Genomic DNA, 17,451 nt, shown 5'->3' on the forward strand with positions numbered 1-17,451 from the left:
GTCAGGGGCACAGACAGGAGTATTAACCCTAACATGCTTGTCTTTTTGGTGGTGGGAGGAAACCCACGCAAACTCCACACAGAAAGGACCTGGGTTGGCCTGGGGTTTGAACTCAGGACCTTTTTGCTGTGAGGCAGCAGTGCTAACCACTGGGCCACCGTGCCAATCTAGAGCTCAACCCCAACAAAACAGTGGAGATGATTATGGACTACTGCAAAAATGCTCCAACCCACTCCCCCCTGGCAATTAATGCCACCACTATCACTAAGGTGTAATCATTCAAGTTCCTCGGTACTATGTCCAACACATTAAAATGGGACAACAACATCACCATCCTAGCCAAGAAAGCACAGCAGCGGATTTTCTTCCTACAACAACTGAAGGGACTCCACGTCAGCCCACACGTTCTGGTTCCGTTCTACGGGGCTATCATAGAGAGCATCCTTACATCACCCATCACTGTCTGGGATGACTTTGCATCTGCTCACTGTAAGGCCAAGCTACACAGAGTCATACGTGCGGCTCAGATGGTGACCGGTTGCCACCTGCCCTCTGTCAAAAACCTACACAGCTCCAGAGCCAGGAAATGGAAAAGGAAGATTGTGGCTGATCCCTCCCATCCAGCCAACAGCCTGTTCATAAGACTGCCTTCCGGACAACGGTACAGGTCTATCAAGATTAAAACCACACGTCACCGGAATAGCTTCTATCCCAAAGCAGTAGCCCTTCTCAATACCTCCTGAACTCATCTAAATCAAATCAAATCATTTTTATTTGTATAGCCCAATATCACAAATTACAAATTTGCCTCAGTGGGCTTAACAGCAACACAACATCCTGTCCTTAGACCCTCTCATCGGATAAGGAATAACTCCCTAAAAAAAAACCTTTAACAGGGAGAAAAAATAGGAAGAAACCTCAGGGAGAGCAACAGAGGAGGAGGGATCTCTCTCCCAAGACGGACAGCGTGCAATGGATGTTGTTTTCACGCAATTTACACAATACAACATTGAAAGAGGATAACAGAATTATAATGGACATAAAATAAATGAAATCTAATGAAAGAAATGAAATGAAAGCCACTTTATTTTTTCATTGTAGGTTACAATGAAACGTGTTCTCTGCATTTAACCCATCCAGTGGTGTAGGAGCAGTGAACAGCAGCAGGGCAGCGCCCGGGGACCAACTCCAGTCCTTTTTCCTGCTACCCTGTATGTTGTATTTCTGTATTTATGTGGTACCACTGGGCCTTCAGTATTAATTACTCATACTACATTAGCAATTACCTACTTGAATTTCATACATCTATAATTTATCCATATTTATATTTATATTCCTAGTTATATTTAATTATTACTACTCACTATCCTGGTGCTGTGTGTTATATTGTATACCGTATTGTATATCATATTGTATATTTTAGGTTTTGTCTTGTTTATTGTATTGTTTGTCTTGTACTCTTGTGTTGTATTGGATTTAATGGGTCATGTGTTTAGTTATTGTACTGTACTGAACTGCAAAAAGAACACCAAGTAAAAGTCCTAGTGCATGCCGTGTACCATGGCGAAAAACGAGGTGATTCTGATTCTGACTTGGTTTGATTTCAGTGGAGCTTGAGGCAGTGAGTTGCTGGCAATGAGTGTGTGTATGTGGGTGTGTGTGTGTGGGGGGGGGCAATATATCAATATTATATTGATATCATGATATGTGATGAGATATCGTCTGGGATTTTGGATATGGTAACATCGTGATATGACACAAGTGTTTTCCTGGTTTTAAAGCCTTCATTACAGTAAAGAGATGCAATTTTTTTCAACTTGTTACACCGTTCTAGCTGTTATGTTATTTGTCTCAACCTGGTGCGGACGTCATATCTACTTTACTAATGAGGGTTTATCAAAAATGCCGTTGTGTAAATATTTTGTGAGCACGCCAATAGTCATCTCTACGATATGCTTAAAATATCGATATCGAGGTATTCGGTCAACAATATTGTCATTTTTGATTTTGTCTGTATTGCCCAGCCCTTTTGTGTGTGTGTGTGTGTGTGTGTGTCAGGGGGATGGATCAATCTGACCATTGAAGGCCCAGTGCAAGACTCCTCGGTCCACTACTGGTAGTACGGGTGTGTGCGTGTTCTTTGCCAACAGGTCAGACATCATCTCCTAAAAAGTAATTCCATCTTGGATCCTGTCTTTGCAAACTGTTACCAAAAAAACAAAAGAAAAATCCCAGAATCCCTCAGTGTAAAGCGTGCTGCAGATGCAGCTCTAGCAGTCAGATGGGGGTCAGCCCTGTGTTCCCACAGCCCTGTGGGTTAGCTGTCGAATAGGTTAGCTATCAGTGGTTAAGGTTAGGGGAGGATCACACTATTCCCCCCGAGTTCCCCCTCCCCCCCAAACAGGCGCCCCGACTGACACGAGGAGGCACTAGTGCAGCGACCAGGACACATACCCACATCCGGCTTCCCACCCGCAGACACGGCCATTTGTGTCTGTAGGGACACCCGACCAAGCCGGAGGTAACACAGGGATTCGAACCGCCGATCCCCGCGTTGGTAGGCAACGGAATAGATCACTACGCTGCGCCTAACCACTAAAATCTTTAAACCGCAACCCTTATTCTTAGAAATTCTGCCAGATTCACAGGGTAATGCATTGCATGGAGAGTAGCAAAGGGGCTGATACCTCAGCGGCTCTACTGACTCCATATTGCGTAGCTACAACCTCATCAAAACCAGTATTCAATGGTCAGTCGACTATCGGAGCATAATTCAGTCATAAAAGTGTCGCTTATGAAAAGAAGCACTTCCCAGATTTCAAATGACTTTGATAATGCCATGAAGCTGGAATTAATATAACAAGAGAGCTTAGAGCCATCACACTTGTTAACAGGGTAATAAATACAGCTTTGGGGGGGAACCTCATATTAGACTGCATATGAATAAGTGGTGTGAACCAAGGTGACTGGAAATTAGGACTCATAAAAACACGTTTTGGGGGCTCCCGGGATGAAGGCCGTTCATAGACAAAACACATGAAATGTTAATCGCCCCCAGAAATGAATTAATCGGCCCAGTCATGTTACCATTTGGCTGTTGTTTGTTCGTTGAAAACCATGTTAAGTCTGAGTCAAAACGACTGCTGCCACTGGCGAGAAATGTGAAGTTCACAACAGTTTTTCAGCGGTGATGGTTTTTTTTTTTTTGTACGCTCAACCAAGACCGCTCCATCCAAAGAACGTCACAAAGAATTGATAAACACATTATACAAGATTCAAATGATCCGTGCCTGGGGACCATCACCAGAGTAAGGCAATTTCATGGTTATCGATTCTGGCTGCAGCCGTACCTGCTGTGACCCCATTTTGTCTCTGACCTTTCCCCGGGGTCAAGCAGGGGTCGATCTGGGGTTGCACGTGGCGGCAACGGGCTTCCCTGGAGACGCCTACGTGGCAGCTTCCAGGATGGTGCAGTTCGTTAGAAAATGTATATAAATAAATAAATCCGTGAATTTCGGGGGATTAGGAGAATACATTAACTGCACCAAAGGCTGTATGAGAATATGGGGTATCGCCGCGCTCCCCGACGAGCGAGTCAGAAAAGATCAAAGACAAGTGGAGTGAGCTCGCATCCCTTTTGCAAATTTAAGGAGAGCGAGCGAGGAAGAGAGGGAGAGGAAGAGCGAGAGAGAAAGACTGAGCGAGGAAGAGAGGGAGGGTGCTTTGTGCCATTTTACTTGAATCTTAAATTCTGTTAAGTAATGTGAATAACAACTCAGAACAAGACAAACCAATTCAGATGGAAAGGTGGCAGATATGCAGAACGTTTGCAAAAATCTGCCATTTCGGGACAGCAATGAAGAACAACGAAAACACCTCCAACGGAGCAGACACTTGGGGAGTGTTGTGGGTGGATAGGCGAGTCATTTACTTTGCTTTCCTGAGTAACTTTCAGCAACCTGATATTTAGTAGTCGTATTATGTATCGTGAAAGCTGGAATATTATATAAAGCAGCCGACTGCAGGGATGAGGAAGAGTTTGGCCATCTTTGGCACTTGATCAGTACAAATTTACAATCTGCTGCATCACCACTTCCTAAGGTCGTTGTGGAAAGGTACATAGATCCAGTGCTGATGCGTCTTTTTCTCATTTGTGCAGCTAATTTGGATTTTTGGACCAATAAACAACGAGAGAAAGACGTGAACAGAACACTCCTTTGGAAACAACGTGTCCAGAAGCTGTCACTAGTGCTGTATTAATGACACCGCGTTATTTGGAATTTGACCTCCCGACTCCTGTCCCATTCTGGCACACCGTGGCCATTGTGCAATTCCAAAGACGGGTTAGATTGATCAGATAGCAGAGTCCCCACACAATGCAGAACCCATGCAATCAATCAATCAAAACCAAAGATGGTTGAATCAGTTCATCTGGATACAACGTTGGTTGACCGATACGTTTCATCGAAATGACCTCTTCAGTCTCACCTGGCTGCACATGAACTGTGATGATAGGCATCATTCCCATCCCACAAGGAAGCCATTGGGGTGCATTTACATGCATGCTAATATACCAATGACACCCCAATTCCTGTATTTGATATTTCCAAAATCAGGATGCGGTCTTAATGGATTTCAGTGAAGCTGATGATGTCATTGTCTACTTTCAGTTGCTATAAATACTTAAATGAATGCCACTGTTGGCTGATGTTGTGGTAATGCCGGTAAAGCGTTGAGATTCTTCTTGATACTCAGCCGGCGAGGCGGCGGCAGCCCTGTGCCTGCCGCGTTGTTCTGTTCTCCTCCTTACAAGTCACACAGAGAGTGAAACACTTATAATTCTCTTACCACATAAGAAGGTGTGCACTGCCGGATATAGTGAATGGATGAACAGTTAGCGTATACAGTTTATTCAATAGATGTGGCCCCAGAAATGTTATGTCAGTGTTGAAATGGACACTGTTGCCCTTGTTAAATACCCCGGGTTACCATACTTCTGTTTTGCTGCCAAGCTCTGCAGCCCCGGTGCTCAGTGTTTCATTTGAGCAAAGATTAAAAAACCCTGGCGGACTTCTTTTCGAAGTTGGGCTTCATCCAGTCACGGCGCTGGTATTGAAAACCAATTCTCATCAACTACGAACATGCTTTAAATCATGCGAAGTTGAGGAAAGATCGATGCATCCCTCCAAGGCCTTGTTTTTTACACTTTCCTCCTTCATTCTATCAACTTCCCTCCCCGCTTCTTTTCGCTTTGGCTCCCCCGCCGCCGCCATGCTCATTGTCTGCGGCGTATAGCTGACTATATACTTCCTAGCATAATGTTTTAAGAGGAAAGAAGAGAGTGACACTGAGGCGGGGGGTGGGGGGGAGGTGGGGGAGCCTCTCTGCCATCCATTCCTGTCATCCAAGCATGTCATCCGTAATAAAGTACAGTTAACATGTGTGAAATGGCTTCCCAGCAAAGACAGAGCAGGAGAGGAGATGGGAGGAGACAAGGACGGGTAGAGAGGGAGAGGAGATGACAAGATGGAAGAAGAGGTGGAGAGGAGAGGAGAGGAGGGGAGGGGGGGGAAAAAAGAAGAACGGAGAAATGAGGGCCCTGGAGAAAGTCTAAATCATTATCTGACTGTTTCCAGGATGAAAACAGAGTACCCTCCGCCTCTGCAGCCCTCCTCTTTTTTTTCTTCCCTCCATTTTCACCCTCTCCAACCCTCGAACAGAATCTCTCCCTCCCTTTCAGTCTGTTAGTCTCTCCTTCTCACTTGTCTTCTTCTTTCACCCCCCCCCACCCACCCTCCTCCTTCTCCTCTCGCTCCCTCTCATATCTTTTTACACACATCTCCATAAATCTGGAGGCTGGCCTAAGGGCTCAATGTGAACAAGGGTGATAGATGGAGGAGGGGGGTACAAGAGGAGCTGATGGTTTTGGTGGAAGGAGGACTATGTTTGGAGGGGGCTGCTAGGGCTTAAGTATAGTGTATGCAAATCTAATTTTATCCCTTTGTGTGTCTTTACCTTATGGTTTATTATGCAACATACACAGTATAGTAACACGGTAAAAGGTTGGCCGTGATATTGTTCACATAGCATGTGGCGACAGGGGATCGACGGGCGTGTCAGCTCGTCTTCTGACGTCTCACCACATGTCCCCACTGTGAGGAAGTGCATTTTAGTATCTGCATATAAAATGGGTGAATTTGGTGCGTTCGTTCTTATATTTTTTCATATCTCTTCATTGCAGTTTTGTAGTAACAATATCACAGTGAAGCAATACAGGTGCACTGGCTCCGAAGCACGACCCCCGTCCAAACCCTCCCACCATGTCTGAACCCACCTGGGGGTCTCTATCCCAACTCCATCTTTCACCACCGTTCATCTTTATGCACTTTTTCTGCCGCTGAAGAACTGCAATCCTTCGTATGAAGGCAGTGATGTAAAATTGAATCATGATTTTTATCACGACTACTCTCACGTTATATCAGACATGAAGGGAGTATGGCGACCGGCGTGGGCGCACAGGGCCATGAATGGCGGGTATTGTGAATGGATGAACAGTTAGCGTATACAGTTTATTCAATAGATGTGGCCCCAGAAATGTTATGTCAGTGTTGAAATGGACACTGATGGCGTCCGGCGCTTTACCTGTGCCCCCGTCCATAGGGTTAGCGGTTGTGTCAGGAAGGGCATGCGACTGAAATTCTGCCAAATCACTACGCGGATTGACAAGACCATACCGGATCAGTCGAGGCCCGGGTTAACAACGGCCGCCATTGGTGCTGTGCCCTCACAGGGTACCGATGGAAACTGCAAAAATCCGCCGTGGCGACCCCTGAAAAACAGGGAATAAGCTGAAAGAAGAAGATTATTATTAGTACTACCACTTCTACTAGTTGTGTCAGGAAGTGTTAATAGTGTCAGTGTCGATACAGGTAGCGTCAGTCGAGGTAAAATGGTAAACGGTGCTGCATTTATACAGCGCTTTTCTAGTCTCCTCCTCACATTCACGGTGGAGGCTGCCATGAAAGGGGCCAACCTGCTCATCAGGAGCAGTTAGGGGTTCAGTGTCTTGCTCAAGGACACTTGGACACGCTCTCTGCAGGAGCCGGGGATTGAACCAGCAACCTTCCGATTACGAGACGACCTGCTCTACCCCCCCCGACCCATGCCACCCCATCCAGCTTGTAACTAATCTGGTTGGTATATTAAATTGCTCTTCTGCTCGCCTTTTTAAAAAAAGATGTAAAAAAAAAAGGTTTTAAAGTGAAACAAGATCACGTTTAGTGAGGATCTGACTTGGCAGTGCACAGGACCCTGCACACATCTGTGGGTGGACTTATTACACGTGTTGTCAAACAGGGCACGGTGGTGCTTTGCTGTGTCAGGCAACAGGGAGGTGGCGGCTGGTCCCTGGACACTTTCCATCACACAACCCGTGTTTATCCCACCTGGGAGACCGGCCTCTGTTTTCACTACCACCAGTTCACATCTTGAAGATTTCGCTCTCCACTGGCCATGCAACTGCAGAAATCTGGACAAGCACCGAAGCATGAACACGTGTACATGGCACACTGCTGGCATTAACCTTGGATGTTAAGTTTGCGTGTCAACGCATTTGCCTCACATGCAGAAAGCATGCAGAGGTCTGCACGTTATGATTACGGGTTCATGGAGCTCTTCTGAGCTACAAAACAGCCTGTTGTTGGTTATCGTTTCACAACCCCCCCCCCCCACTGAGAGATACTGGGACGGTAAACCATCGGAGCCAGCCGTTTTATTGATTAGACTCCAATTTCGCCTACCCAGAAACTCACTGACCGCCTGAATCTGAGGTTTGCTACTAAAGATGGCCTGAGGAGCTGTTTCTGTGTGGTCAGTTTCCACTTCATGCTGATCGGTGGCTTCAGCCTGGCGAGCCCTCAAGCTCGGTAGCTGAAAAGTTTGATTCTAAAAAAATGAAATAAAATAAAATGGATCATAGGGCATCCGGGTAGTGTAGCGGTCTATTCTATTGCCTACCAACACGGGGATCGCCGGTTCGAATCCCCGTGTTACCTCCGGCTTGGTCGGGCGTCCCTACAGACACAGTTGGCCGTGTCTGCGGGTGGGAAGCCGGATGTGGGTATGTGTCCTGGTCGCTGCACTAGCGCCTCCTCTGGTCGATCGGAACACTTGTTCAGGGGGGGAAACTAGGGGGAATGGCGTGATCCTCCCACGCGCTACGTCCCCCTGGCGAAACTCCTCACTGTCGGGTGAAAAGAAGCGGCTGGTGACTCCACATGTATGGGAGGAGGCATGTGGTGGTCTGCAGCCCTCCCCGGATCGTCAGAGGGGGTGGAGCAACGACCGGGACGGCTCGGAAGAGTGGGGTAATTGGACGGTACAATTGGGGAGAAAGGGGGGGGGGGAATCCAACCCCCTACCCCTCCCCAAAGATTGAGTAAAAAAGAAGTGTTGTTATCATTTTAATTTCCTGCGAGGATCAGAAAGGCAAACGGCAAGTTGAACAAGTCTCGCCTCTTTGGGCAAGTCTGTGCTATCTGGATAGAGAAATGAAAAGAAAAGAAAAAGGTTTCTTCGAAGATGAATGCAAATTTCATACATTAAAGTGCTTTTTTTTTTTTTTTGCTCTAGGCAAACTTCTCTCAAGACAGAAATGCTTGATATCGAGGTCAGATGAAGAAAGGCAAAGGGAAGAGAGAAAAAGGTGAGCACAACGCTACAACATTATCTCAAGGAAAACCTTCGTCTTTCAAAAAAAAGAAGAAGGGTACTTTCATTCCTTCCCAACCTACAGCTGCACAAGGGACCAAAGAACTTGTGTGGGACTTTGGATCTCGTCAAAGCTGAATCATGTCCCGACCCAGTCCTCAAGGACCCCCTATCCTGCAGATTTCCATTGTAACCCTGCACAGGTAGCCCTGCTTGTACTTACTCAACCAATCATCTCACAGCACTTAATTATGCAAGGTGTGCAACATCTGACATAATTCATTGCTGATTGGTTGAATAACTACCAACAGGTACCTATTCAGGATTGCAAAGCAAATCTGCAGGACAGGGGGTCCTTGAGGACTGGCTTGGGAAGCACCGAAGAGGAAACCCAGTCTTAATCTTACGTAACATGTACCTCCCATCTTCATCCCTGTATCGTTAGTGGAGTTCCCATAAGAGGACCGTACGCATCGCTTTTTACAGCATCTCAGTATGACTGACAAGCAGGGCCATAACCCTCTGTATGTTAAGTATTATGATAATTTTATCACATCACATCCTTACATGTCCATCATATCACATGACATTACCGCATTGCACGATGCAGCGCCAGCGGCGCATCACATCAATACAATCCATGCACAACTCAACATGCATGATCACATCGCATCCCATAAAGAGCGGCATCTTCCAGAGGCATTTCAGTTAAATCAGCCACCACTGGATCTGATATGATTATTCCAAGCGTTGGTCTTTGCCCTGACATAAAATGTGGATCGATTGTGGGTTGAACCCAGTTGATTCGGGCTTTGGGTATTCCAGCCTGCAGCACAGATAGTGGGGCCGCGCCAGGTCTCGTCAGGGGGCCGTGGCGCGGCAAAGGGGTGCCCAGCGCTGAAGTGACGGTAAGATTGGACCGTTTGGTCGATAGGTTTAACTAGACAGACGAGTGGACACCGGTGAATGATTGAATGATCATGTGACAGGAAAGAGTGACTGCTTAATGGAGTACGGACGGCAAATGGGGCGAAATATGAGCGAGGACAGATGTGTCTAAGAGCTTGATAAGAATATCCTACTGTGTCCTATCATAATACGGTGTCTTTACATCAGAGCATCGCATCATGTAAATGTATCATATGACATCCTCATCTGACATCAAGACCACCTTCATATTTTATCATGGCATCAAATTAAATAATTATATCACTCCACATCGTTTCATTACTCTAGGACATGACTTCAAACCAGCATGTCGGCTTGGTAGGACGTCCCTACCGGCACAATAGGCCGTGTCTGCGGGTGGGAAGCCGGATGTGGGTATGTGTCCTGGTCACTGCCCTAGCGCCTCCTCTGGTCGGTCGGGGCGCCTGTTCAGGGGGCAGGGGGAACTGGAGGAATAGTGTGATCCTCCCACATGTTACGTCCTCCTGGTGAAACTCCTCACTGTCAGGTGAAAAGAAGCGGCTGGCGACGCCACATGTATCAGAGGAGGCATGTGGTAGTCTGCAGCCCTCCCCGGATCGGCAGAGGGGGTGGAGCAGCAACCGGGACGGCTCGGAAAATAGGGTAATTGGCCGGGTGCAATTGGGGAGAAAAGGGGGGGCCGGGAGGGACCGGGGGGGGGACCCAGCATGTAACATTGCATAACATCACATTATCATCAGTTTACATCCCACAAAACCGTGCTGTATGACATCATCACCCAACATCCTAGCATTAAAATACCGCCACCTGTCAGTCTGCTAGCACCATGAGGCGTCAGATCACCTCACACTGGGTTACCTTCCACCGTCGCTGGACCTCATGTGGAACTAAAGATCCAGATGCAAGTCACAAAATCTAACACCTTTAATACAACACAATGCCTCAAACAGATATGTACTTATTATCACTGAGACACAGGATTACCATCAACGAACAGACACACAAAATCATCACTTACTGTACGTTGATTTGTGACAAACACAGCAAGGAAGGTGTGTATGTGTGTATGTGTGTGTGTGTGTACCTTCCCTTGACTAATCCGTCTTCATTAGCTGAATGGGTCTTGAGTGACCGGTGTCCTTTTGCCCTCTGCCGAGCCGTTGCTGTTTCGAAAGCTGAATAAACACCCCTGATACCACTTTAGGAGGGAACCAAGTGGAATTAAAAAGGTGATTCAAAGTCAAACATGCAGCAGCCGCTCTCGCCTGCAGAAAAGATACGGTCCCAAACAAATTAGTGCAATACGTAGCGAGAGAGAGAGAGAGAGAGAGGGAAGTGGGGGGGGGGGGTAAAAGACAAAACAGGAGATAGAGCGGGTTAATGGGGTCGAGGCTGAAGGAGAACGAGGAGAGGTGGAGGAAAAAAAGAGAAGACGGGAAGAACAAGGAGAGGGAGTGAACTTTGTCTACAGCAACAACAACAACAAAAAAACCCAGAGTAGCAAAACTGGCAGCAAAGGAGCTCCTAGATAAACAATTCCCCGGCGAGCGTTTAAAAGGGCCGCTCCGCCAAGCCTGTTGTTGCCGCTTTAATGTTGAGTATCGATTAGCTGCACATTTACATCAAGGTGAACCCGGGGAGAAGAATAGCGGCGGCCGCTTCGCCGCTTCTCCCAGCGAACCCGTTGGCCCCCAGACGGCGTTTGACACGCTGATGTGAGGCATGCTGGCTGTGCTGCCATTGTAAGTTGAATTTAAGAAGAAGGAAAAAAAAGGGCAGAAGGATTTCTGGGTGAAATTCTTAGGGAAATGATGAAAGACGTTGTCAAGGCTGTTGGATCAACATGGAGAGCGGATTAGAAAGATGCCGGGGGGGTGGGTGAGGGGGGGGGGCAGAGAGACGGAGACGAGAAGAAAGAAGCAGACAGACAAGAGGATGAGGGAGAGCTGAGGATACAGCTTAATACAAGATAAAATGTGGCGATCAGACGAGACAATATGACATTAGAGGACTCCCGCATGTTGCCTCAAACCCCTCGTGGCCCCTCGCCAGCCTCCTGACCAGAGGAAGGAGTTTTCTCTCCGTCTCCTGCAGGAAACGGCTGATTCAGCAGGCCGTGTCCTACATATACGGCCTGATGCTAGCTGGCACATTTAGAAAGGCGTATAGGATTTGTGGTACAGCCCTCCCTCTCTCTCGCTCTCCTTCTCCTTAACTCTCACTCTTTTTTCCTCCTCCGCTACAACCCTGAGGACCCACAAGTTGCCACCAAATAAACAGCACAGGAGAGCAGAACAGAGGGGTTGTCAAGAATAATGTGACTAAAGTCAAGATTTAGAGATAGACGGACATATAGATAGAGAGACATTTAGAAAGGCACACAGGACTGTGGCGCTACTCTCCTCTACCTCCCTCTCTATTGATCTCTCTTTCTCTCTCTCTCTCTCTCAATATATAATTTTTCTCCATTTCTGTTTCTCTTTCTCCATCTCCCTCACGTATCTATCTATCTATCGATCGATCGATCGATCAATTTCTGTTTGTATCTATCTATCTCTCTATCTCTCTATCTATCTATCTATCTATCTATCTATCTATCTATCTATCTATCTATCTATCTATCTATCTATCTATCTATCTATCTATCTATCTATCTATCTATCTATCTATCTATCTATCTATCTATCTATCTATCTATCTATCTGCCTGCCTGTCTGTCTGTCTGTCTGTCTGTCTGTCTGTCTGTCTGTCTGTCTGTCTGTCTGTCTGCCTGCCTGCCTGCCTGCCTGCCTGCCTGTCTGTCTGTCTGTCTGTCTGTCTGTCTGTCTGTCTGTCTGTCTGTCTGTCTGTCTGTCTGTCTGTCTGTCTGTCTGTCTGTCTGCCTGTCTGTCTGTCTGTCTGTCTGTCTATCCATGGTGCTCTCTTTCCCCTCTGTCTCTCGTTCTTCCTCTCTGGTAGTAAAGGGGGTTGCTGTGACTTTGCAGCAGAGCATGCTTGCTCGGGCAGTGCTCCAGAGGATCAGCCCCCTCTCTGCCACGGCCCTAATCGACTTCTCTATAGTCTGTCACATTGTGTACAAACAGCCAAGCTGCAGGTGACGGGGAGGAGCGAGCGAGGGGCACTTGGGAAACCCGCTGCAATTCAGCAGCAAAAATACAACGTGAAAGGAGCAAAACGTGTCTTTGCGCACAGTTGAATTAAACCTGTCAGTGCATTCATTCCTTCTGCAGTTAGCCAATGGATAGGTGTTTTTAAAAATAGCATGATGTACCTACACTGTAGAGCTGCAGCTGTTAATGTAGTCCGCCAGTGAACAGGATTTTAGAGGATTTTGATTTGTGAAATGTATGTATGGTTTCACATAATGTCTTGTTTGATGGTTGTGATTCTTTTGGTGTCAGAGGTCATGTTTCTGCATGGTAACAGACCTAGTGGGTCAGGGTTGAGCGCCAGTTTTAGTTTTTTGAAGTGTTGTATATATACCAGTGAAGACAGCTAGTAGACAGCATGGACATGGTGAGAGGACAAAACGCTTGTAATTTTGTTAGCAGAAACAGCAGAGAAATGATGTGCTTCCCTCTAGTGGTGAGCATCGCAATTGCCATGTTGGAGAGTACGGTCACATCAGTATACCTGGTCTCTCCTCACTAACCATGGACACAGGAACAGCCAGGAAAGGTAGAACAGAGGCACTGTGTTTCTCCTCACTTACTACACATGAGAACATGTACTTTTTGTCCTCATTTGATTGATTGAGTTAAAAGGGAATACCGTATCTCAAATCAGTGACGATGGCTTCCTCAGAGGGAGCTGTGACATCAAGCGAAATCGCAGCATTAGTGACTACCAGCTGCTGTATTTGGTTCTTGGCTTGAGACAGTAATCAACTAAAGAGTAAGCTCTAGAGGGATATTTGCCTAATCAGCAATCACCATCAGCCACTTATTCACCATTGCAGTGATTAGCACACAGACTATATTGATCAGCTGAAGTGATTGATAAGGTTTTAATGGCGGAGGTGTTGCTAGTGTGTGTCAGTGTTCAATGTCACCTACAGATAAGGCTCACCTATAACCTATCTTTGACTGTATGTTCCAGGGATGAGGTAGCTTCACACTGGGAGATGCTTTGAGAAATCAAGATGGATAACCAGAGAGACAAAATCTTACCCAGACAGCTGTAACCCAGGACCTGCTAAGTGTGAAGCCACCATGCTTACCAATTAGCCAACGTGCAGCTCTGACACAGGACCAGGCAAACAGAAATAGGTGCAACTGTGATATAGACAGTGTTATGTACATCATCATCAGCAGCGGTCACTTGGAGATGAGTATGACTGTCCTCCCTCTGGGTCCCTCTGGGTCTTCAGGTGGGTGTAGAGGCCAATCCTGGAGCTGCATAATGGGAGGGTGCCTGCGTGTGACAGCTTTTTACGTGGCGTGTCTGATACGCCTGCAGCCACCACACGGTCCTTGGCAGGGGGTGGCCAGAGTCCAATGGCATGGAGAACCAAAACGATTGGGGACCACCCTCTATTGCAGCCTTCATCCACCTTCACTGCCGTTGTGACTTGGAGACATCTTCCACCAGTTCCGCCATTGAGGTCTTTGCTGGATCGCGCTTCGTCTGGAACCTCCCTCTTGACCTATCCGCCTTGGGCGACCCTACCAGGAGCCAAGCTCCGAACAGCATAGCTCTTGGGATCATTGGTACATGCAAGCTAGTACATCTAGTATCCCTTGCACACCATATTATATGAAACACGTACTTCTTGTAAGTGCTGCAGGAAAAACGGGCTCAGCCACAAACTCTAAATCCATAACTTTGTCTGTGGACTCCTCTTTCTTCAAGTAAATCCAACAAATGAGGAGTTGTGCCGAGGTGTGAGGAACAGATTAAAGTACCCCCGTCTTCCCTCCAGGCAAATCTGTTAAAGTGCCCAGGAAAATGGAGCACAGAACACTCGGGGCTTCATTTGTCTTGGTGGTATATATTGACACAGGCCCTTGAATGGATGGTGAAATGAATTGGAGCTGAGGCAAGAGGAGGGACATAATGGATATGGTTGGCTGGTCATCTGGTAAAAGCATATAGGATGACGTGGACTGGCAGGGTAGCTGCTTGTCGCTCTGCACATATGTGGCTTCTGGGAACTCACGTGAGCATGTTTTTTTGTTCCTTATGCAGAATAGCTCAGTGGTCAGAGCTTAGCATCGATATATTTAAGGGGTGATTCATAACACTGTGAGACACTCTGGTTAAATGAAGCATTCCATTAGAGTTATCCTTAACACTGATTTAAGATAATTTTCAAAAGAAAGTTATTTTCAACAAGGAATCAGTGTCGTAAACAGGATGGGCAACTGTTGTGTGACTGTCGTGAACAGAACAGTGCAGGATCATTGTCTTGAGTTTGTCGTTGGAAGCAAGCCTGTATTGACTCAACATTTTCAGTTGAGTGGCTGACATTTCATAATATTACTGACATCATATTCTAACTGACATTGTAAAATAGATGGTTTTGCACAGGTTCAACGGGGTTAAAATGAGCTTGTCTGAGTCAAGTTTTTAGCTAACCAACAACACCGAAAAGCAAGCTGTCATCAAAAACAACCAAAACAACAAATTTTTACCAAAGGATTGATTTTCTTGAGCAAGTTAAAGGTGATGGAAACACATCTCACTCACGTCTCTGTTGAAGCCTACCTCGAATGAAACTGAATGGGCCATACTATGTGGTAGTGGTGATAGCAGCGGCACGGTCACCCAGTGGTTAGCACTGTCATCTCACAGCAAGAAGGTCCTGGGTTCGAACCCCAGGGTTGTCCAACCTCGCAGGTCATCCCAGGTTGTCCTTTGTGTGGAGTTTGCATGTTCTCCCCGTGTCTGTGGTGGGTTTTCTCCGGGTGCTCCGGTTTCCCCCACCATAAAAAAGATGTGCATGTTAGGGTTAATACTCCTGTCTGTGCCCCTGACCGAAGCAATGGAAAGAAGAAGTGGAGTTGGTCCCCGGGCGCTGCACGGCAGCTGCCCACTGCTACTAGCTACACAGCTAGGATGGGTTAAATGCAGAGAAAGAATTACCCCACATGGATTAATAAAAGTAGTAAAAAAAAATAGTGATCATGCCGCAACACTCGGCATGTGGCTCACTCTCTGTCATTTTTATCTGCAAACAAAGGAGGGTGAGCCACATGCCAAGTGAAACCAAGTCAGCCAGGTTGTATATCAGGGTCGTTCGTATGCAGCAGAGGAATGGTGAGGAGCAGAGGAGTGGCGAGGGAGGACATGCAGGTGGCTGGTGTGACAGGAAGACGCAGAGGACAGGAAGAAATGGAAACAGATGAGCCGCTGTGGCGACCCCTAACGGGAGCAGCCGAAAGTAGTCGTAGTAGTAGTAGATGCAGCAGAGGAATCTCCCCTCCTGAATCAGCCTCTACAATAAATCGTAAATGGATTGCATGAAATGCAAACCATGCGTCAATGCTTCCCCTGCCTGCCACCCAGTGACTGCTGGGATAAGCTGCAGCATCCCACAACCCTGAGCAGGGTAAGCGGCTTGGATAATGGATGGATGGGTGGATGGTTTGCATGATTATTTGCAACACCAATGTCAAGACTTGACACAGGATATACACTCATGAGCTAAAAACATTATGACCACTCACAGGTGAACTGAAGAACACTGATCATCTCCAAACAAGGGCACATGTTAAGGTGTGGGTAGATTAGATGGGGAGCAAACAGTTGGTTCTCGTACTCAACATGTTGGATGCAGGAGAAATGGGCAGGAGTAAAGACCTGCGCGAATTTGACAAGGGCCAAATTGTTATGGCCAGACGGCTGGGTCCGAGCATCTTTGAAACAGCAAGGCTTGTGGGATGCTGCCAGTCAGCAGTGGTGAGTACCTACCGATGGTGGTACAAGGAGGGCCAAACCACAAACCAGTGACAGGGTGTTTGGTGCCATCGGCTCATCGATACGCAAGTGCAACGAAGGCTGTCCCATCTGGTCGAAACCGACTGAAGGTCTACTGTGGCACAAGTCACAGAACATTTTAATGGTGGTTTCGGGAAGAATGTGTCACATCACACAGTGCATCACACCCTGCTGTGTATGAGGCTGCGTAACTGCAGACTGGTCAGAGGTCCCATGATGACCCCTGTCCACCACTGGAAACACCTACAATGTGCACGCGAGTGTCAGAACTGAACCTTCGAGCAGTGGAAAAAGGTCGCCTAGTCGGATGATTGCCGTGACGTGGATGGCCATGTACATTTGCGCCGTTTACCTGGGGAAGTGATGGCACCAGGGTGCACTGTGGGAAGATGACAAGCCAGTGGAGGGAGTGTGATGCTCCGGGCAATGTTCTGCTGGGAAACCCTGGGTCCGGCCTGTTTGGATGTGGCCTAGTGGTGCAGACACGGGAACCACGGACTGGGTTTCAGACATGTTTTTTATTCATTCCTGGGCCCCGCCCTGTAAATTCCACAATACATGATGTATATCAGACTGGCAATTGGCAAATATTTCTCATATCATGACACCCCCCACCCCTTTTTCTTATATCACAACTCATATGGAGGAACTAGATGGGACTAAAACCACGCTGTGTAGAGCCCATCACTGACCAACATAACATGACAGCATTTTTTCAATCGCTTTCAGCTTCTATGCCCCCCCCCCCCATGGCTCTTTAAAGCAGTCTTTCATCCATCTTACACCTCTATGGGGGTGCTTCTCAGGTTCAGCAGAGAGAGGTAAGGATCTTTCCCATCAGCCTTAGCCTTCTTCTTTTCTTTTCTTTTTCCC

At 47.1% G+C, this 17,451-nt stretch overlaps 1 pseudogene; it reads left to right on the plus strand.

The window, feature by feature from the left end:
• Window positions 1-296: 296 nt before the first annotated feature.
• The window catches only part of LOC130124861 (protein fem-1 homolog A-like), a 28,325-nt pseudogene continuing 11,170 nt past the window's right edge, over window positions 297-17,451 (plus strand).

Source organism: Lampris incognitus, chromosome 15 (genome assembly GCF_029633865.1).
Source record: "Lampris incognitus isolate fLamInc1 chromosome 15, fLamInc1.hap2, whole genome shotgun sequence".
Taxonomy (NCBI): domain Eukaryota; kingdom Metazoa; phylum Chordata; class Actinopteri; order Lampriformes; family Lampridae; genus Lampris; species Lampris incognitus.